This window comes from Petaurus breviceps, unplaced genomic scaffold (assembly GCF_028583685.1).
Source record: "Petaurus breviceps papuanus isolate PSGF00001 unplaced genomic scaffold, PetGlider_PUasm1.0 174, whole genome shotgun sequence".
In the NCBI taxonomy this organism is placed as follows: Eukaryota; Metazoa; Chordata; class Mammalia; order Diprotodontia; family Petauridae; genus Petaurus; species Petaurus breviceps.
Window position 1 is genome coordinate 49,114,512 of NW_027185761.1, and position 6,000 is coordinate 49,120,511.

Genomic DNA, 6,000 nt, shown 5'->3' on the forward strand with positions numbered 1-6,000 from the left:
TCACACAATGTTTTTCTGGTTCTGCTCATTTCACTTTGTATCAGTTTGTACAAGTTTTTCCAGGTTTTTCTGAAATCTGTGCTCATTTTTTGTTATTACACAACAGTATTTCATTACATTCATATACCACAGCTTGTTCAGCCATTCCCCAACTGATGGACATCCCCTCAATTTCTAGTTCTTTGCCACCACAAAAAGTGTATTTTTTTTTGCACATGTAGGTCCTTTTCTCTTTTTTATGATCTCATTGGGATACAGACCTAGTATTATTGCTGGATGAAAGGTATGCACAGCTTGGTTGCCCTTTGGCATAGTTCCAAATTGCTCTCCATAATGGTTAGATCAGCTTACAACTCCACCAACAGTGCATTCAAGTCCCAATTTTCTCCAACATTTATTGTTTACCTTTATTGTAACATTAATCCAATTCAATAGATGTGAGGAGGTATCTCAGAGTTGTTTTAATTTGCATTTCTCTAATCAAAGGTGAGTAGAGCCCTTCATCTGCCTATAGCTTTGATTTCTTCATCTGAAAAATTATTGTTTATATTCTTTGACCATTTATCATTTGGAGAATTGGTTGTATTCTTATAAATTGGACTCAGTTCTCTATATATTTGAGAAATTAGGCCCTTATCAGAGAAACTAACTGTAAAGATTATTTCCCAGCTTTCTGCTTTCCTCCTAATCTTGGTTGCATTGGTTTTGTTTATAGAAAAGTTTTTTAATTTAATATAATCAAAATTACATATTTTACATTTTGCTATGCTCTCTATTTCTTGTTTGGTCATGGATTCTTCCTCTCCCCATAGATCTGACAGGTAGATTTTTCCGTGCTCTATTTCTTTCTGTTCCCACGCAGTTTTCCCCAAAGATCTGTCATATTTACCTTTCCTAATACTCTATTTACCTCAGTTTATTGGGTTTTTTTTTGGTTGGTTTTATTATTTAGAGGGAAGAGTTGAGGTCCCCCACAAGTATGGTTTGGCTATCTTTTTCTTCCTGTAATCCATTTAACTTCACCTTTAAGAATCTGGATCCTATACCACTTGATGCATATATGTTTAGTATTGATATTGCTTCGCCGTCCATGTTACCTTTTAGCAAGATTCGGTTTCCTTCCTTATCTCCTTTAATTAGGTCTATTTTTGCCTTTACTTTGTCTTAGATCAGGATTGCTACCCTTGCACAATCTGAACCCCTACTTCATCTGAAGCACAATAGATTCTGCCCCAATCCCTTATATTTACTCTGTGTGTGTCTCTTTGCTTCAAATATGCTTCTTGCAAACAACATATTATAGGATTGTTTTTTAATTCACTCTGCTATCTGCTTCTGTCTCATGGGGGAGTTCATCTTAGTCACATTCACAGTCATGATTACTACCTGTGCATTTCTCTCTGTACTATTTGTCCTCTTGTTTGTCTCCTCTCTCCTTTCACCCCTTCCTTCCTCATCAGTGTTTTGCTTCAGTCCAGCATCTCCTCTGATCTGCCCTCCCTTCTGTCAGTACCCCACCCCCCTCTTTTACTTGTTCTCCTTCCTCCTCTCCTATTTCCCTGTTAGGTAAGCTAGATTTCTATGTTCAATTGATTGTGTCTATTTTATCTTCTTTTAGCCAATACTGATGAGAGTAAGGTTCAAGCAATGTTTGTCACCCACCTTCCTATCTTTCCCTCCACCGCAAAAGTGCATCTTCATGTGCAATAATTTACCCAATTTTACCTCTCCCTTCCTTCTGCACCTATTGCACGCCTCTTTCTCATCCATTAAGTTTTTTTTGTCATTCTCTAAAATTCACCTTATACCCATACCCTCTGTCTATGTATATTCCTTTTGACTGTACTATTAGTGATATAATTTTTAAGAATTACAGATATCATCTTTCTGGGTAGGAATGTAAATAGTTTAGCTCTATTAAATCCTTCATGTTTCCTCTTCCTTTTTTACCTGTTTATGCTTCCCTTTGGTCTTGATATTGGAGGTCAAACTTTTGGTTTAGTTCTGGTCTTCTCCTTGTAAAAGTTTGAAATCCTTCTATTGTCGTTGAATGACCAGTTTCTCCCTTGATATATTACACTTAATTCGACCAGGTAAGTGATTCTTGGTTGTAGTTCTAATTCCTTTGCCTTTTGGAATATCTTGTTCCATGACCTCTGATCCTTTAATGTTGCAGCTGCCAAGGTCTATGTAAAATCCTGACTATGAATCCATGATATTTGAATTGTTTCTTTTTGGTCATTTGTGCTATTTTTTTTTTTTACTTGATAGTTCTGACATTTGGCTATAATATTGCTCGGAGTTTTTATTTTGGAATCTCTTTCCTTAGGTGATTAGTGGATTCTTTCAATGTCCATTTTGCCTTCTGGTTCCAGGACATCAGAGCAGTTATCTGTGACAATTTCTTGAAACATACTGTCCAGGTTGTCCCTTTTATTATAGCTTCCAGGTAGTCCAATGATGCTGATATTGTATCTCTTGAATTTTTCTTTTTAGGTCAGTTCTTTTCCCCCTGAGGCCTTTAACACTTTCTTGTATTTTTTTCATTCTTTTGAATTTGTTTGATTGATTCTTAATGTCTCATAGAGTCATTAGCCCCCACTTGCCCTATTCTAACTTTTAAGGTGGTGTTTTCATCAATTAGCTTTTGTATTTTCTTTTCCATTTGGCCAGTTGTACTCTTTAAGGAGTTGTTTTCTTCTGTAGATTTTTGTATCTCCTTTTTCATTTGTTCAACATTACTTTTTAAGCAATTTTCCAAACTTTTTACTCTTTTTTTCACCATTCTCTTACATCATTTTCACTTCTTTTCCCAATTTTTCTTCTACCTCCCTGATATGATTTTAAAGCTCCTTTTTCAGCTCTTCCATGAATTCTTTCTGGGCTTAAGACGCTTCTCATTTTCCTTTGGGGTTTTGTCCATAGCTGTTTTGACATTGTTGACCTCTTCTGAGTTTGTTTTCTTGGTCTTCTCTGTGACCATGACTTTCTATGGTCCCATTCTTTTTTATTTTTTGTTTTTTGTTCATCTTGCTTTTTTATTTTTCTTTTTAAATTTGGGTTCTGCTCCTGAGGTGGAAGGGGAGCTGTCTAGGCTTCTTGTGCTAGTGTCTGCAGGCTCTGGTTGTTTGCCTGGTGCTGAGCTGATATTGCCCTGAGACCTGTGGGGGACCCTTGTGTTTGGTCCTGTGCTGAGGGAGGGGGCTGGAGGGGTGGCTGGCATTACTGGAGGCTATAGGGGTCTAGCAGCTTACCTGCTACTGAACTGGGGTCCTAGTGGTAGTGTCTGGCAGTGCTGAAGCCAAGTGGGGTGTTTCTGCATTTCCCTGGTGCTACCCTGAAGCACAGGGAGATCTGGCCACTGGCAGTGCTGAAGCACATAGTGGTTCTTGGAGTTAGAGTCTGTCAGCTCCTCTGGCTGTGCTAAGGCACATGAGGGGTCCTGGTGTTGGCATTTGCTGCACCACACTGGAGCTCAGAATCTCCCACTGGTTTCCAGAGATGTGACTTACTGCTACCTTGCTGGGATTTTTCCTGTCCTGGATTGTGTTCCCCTTGTACATGAGTGAGACACACCTTTATTGCTGATATTCCAAGTTTCTTGGGCTAAAACATTGTTTCACCCCATCTTTTTGTGGGTCCTGCTGTTCCAGGATTTGTTTGGGGTGCCATTTTATGGTTGTTAGGGGGTGAATATGGAAGAGTTAGAGCTATTTACTGCTTACTCTGCCATCTTGGCTCCCAGAAGTCCTCATATTTCCTCTTATTAAAGTAATCTTGTAATCTTGCAAAGATTGAACAGCTAGGAGAAACATTGGATAGAGGTTGGACCTGGAGTCACAAGACATGGATTCAAGTCGGACTTCAGGTACTCACTAATTGTATGACCCTAGGCAAGTCATTTCACCTTCATCGACCTCAGTTTCCTTATCTGGAAAACAGGGATAATAATAACATCTACCTCCCATGGTTGTTGGGAAGGTAAAATAATATTTGTAAAGTGCTTTGCAAGCCTTAAGGTGACATATAAATTTGAACCACTATTATTAGCAGCAATTCTTGTTCAGGCATCATTTGTCTTGGATGACTGCTGAGGTTCCTCCTGCCTTTGAGTCTTCCCAGAGCCTGCCTGTGTATCTTACCCTCTCACTAGGGAATGACCTCAAGAACAGGGACATGGGACAGTTATGGTTTTTTTTTTTAACCAATCAGGGTTAAGTAACTTGCTCAAGGTTACACGGCCAGTCATTTCTGGGTGTGGTGCTGAGTGTCTGAGCCCGGGATTCGATCTCCAGGTCGTCCCAACACTGGAGCTGGAGAGACAGTTATGTTTTGATAGAGGATGGACAACAGGAATGTTTGGAGCTTTGGGGATACAAAGAAAAAAACAAAACCATCCCTAACAGAAGGGGAAGAAGGAAAAGAGAGACCAATAAAGGAGAGTCCTAATCATTGTTGTTTTTTATGACAATGTGGCCCAAATAAACTTGGGGTACATGTATGTGTGTGTATGTATGTGTGTATGTGGGTATGTGTAGGAGGGATGCACATGTGGGTACACATACTTATGCATGCAAAGTGAAATGGAAGATACTAAATGTTTGGAAAAGGGCAAAAGATAAATCATGCAAAGTAGGTGTTTAATACGTATTAGTTGACTGACTGGAGGTAGCCATATGTGATCATCAATTAGGTGTCAGAAGAACTGAGTACTTATTCTAATTCTTATTCCACTGTGTGGTTTTGGACTCTAACTTCTCAGACCCTCATCTAAAGAATGGGAAGAATACTGTTTCAATTGGTATCCTCACAAAAATAGCAAATGCAGCACGAGACTGGAGTTTGGAAGAGAGATGAAGACTGTATTGGGAGATTTAGGGAGGTATATGCTGAAAGATTAGAAATACGGAAAAGGACACTGAAACTGGAAAGTGTCTTAGAAATGCAAAATCATGTCATTAATGTAACTCCTGGACTAAAATCTTTTTCCAGTGCCTCATTGTACAGAGTGGATATAACCTTCATTCTCCAAGGATATTACAATCAAATTTTATCTCCGGAAGGTGTTGCCTAGCTGGAAATACTTTGAGAAAGAAGCCAGTGACAGAGTGTGTCTGTCTTCTGAAGAATCATCTAGCTATATTTGGAACCAAAGGGCTGGGTACCAGGTAATGCATTCTTCTCATTAGCCCCAGCAACTCATAAAGACCATCTGCTAACTTAGGGGATCAATGAAATCCATCAAAGAAGGGGTGCTCACGTGGAGCCTGGATTTTTATTCAGATCAATTTATTCAATAAACAATCATGACTAATACATGCAAGATAGGTTACTAAGCATTTAGGGGATAAAAAACACACAGCAAAAAAGGAGTCCCTTGCCTCAAGTAGTTTATATTCTATTGGGGAGGGCAGGGCCAATTGCAAAGAATTGAGAACTAGTTGGACATGAAGAAGTGGTGGCTAAAAGTTATTGTCAACATTGCAATTGTTTTGGAGCTCTGCCCCCACCCCAAACTGCCGCTTGCAGGCACAGGACAGATCACATTTTGCTTTGTTTTTAAAGTTTTGTTGATACCTTTAGTTTATACATCACACTCATTTCCAGACAAACTCCTCCCCCCTCCAAACTCTCCTCTATAACAATGAAAAACAGAATTCAGCAAAATAAATTTACATACCCACCACCTCTGCCAGTGCATACAGATGGTCTATGCCATAAGTCCCCCGGGCATCCCCAGTGAAAGGAGGGAGGTGTATTTCTTCATCTTTTCTGGGGCCAAATTGATCATTATAATTACAGTGTCTATCTTCATTTCATTTATATTTTCATTTCCACTGTTACAGTCATTGCATATATTGTTTTTCTTATTCTGCTTATGTCATTCTTCATCAATTCATAGAAGTTTTCCTATGTTTCTCTGGATATCAGACTATGTTTCTCAGCTATGTACCTTTCTGAATGTTAGTCCCCTTTTCAGGAGAGGGAGAGACAGAGAGA

The 6,000-nt window shown here is 39.1% G+C and overlaps 1 long non-coding RNA gene across 1 annotated transcript in view; it reads left to right on the forward strand.

Annotated features, from left to right (window-relative positions):
- LOC138158444 (uncharacterized) overlaps nucleotides 1–6,000 on the forward strand; it is a 170,836-nt gene that overhangs the window by 78,709 nt on the left and 86,127 nt on the right. The window contains exon 3 of the long non-coding RNA XR_011167648.1: nucleotides 4,993–5,168. This is a non-coding gene — a long non-coding RNA (uncharacterized lncRNA). The remainder of the gene's footprint in view (nucleotides 1–4,992; nucleotides 5,169–6,000) is intronic.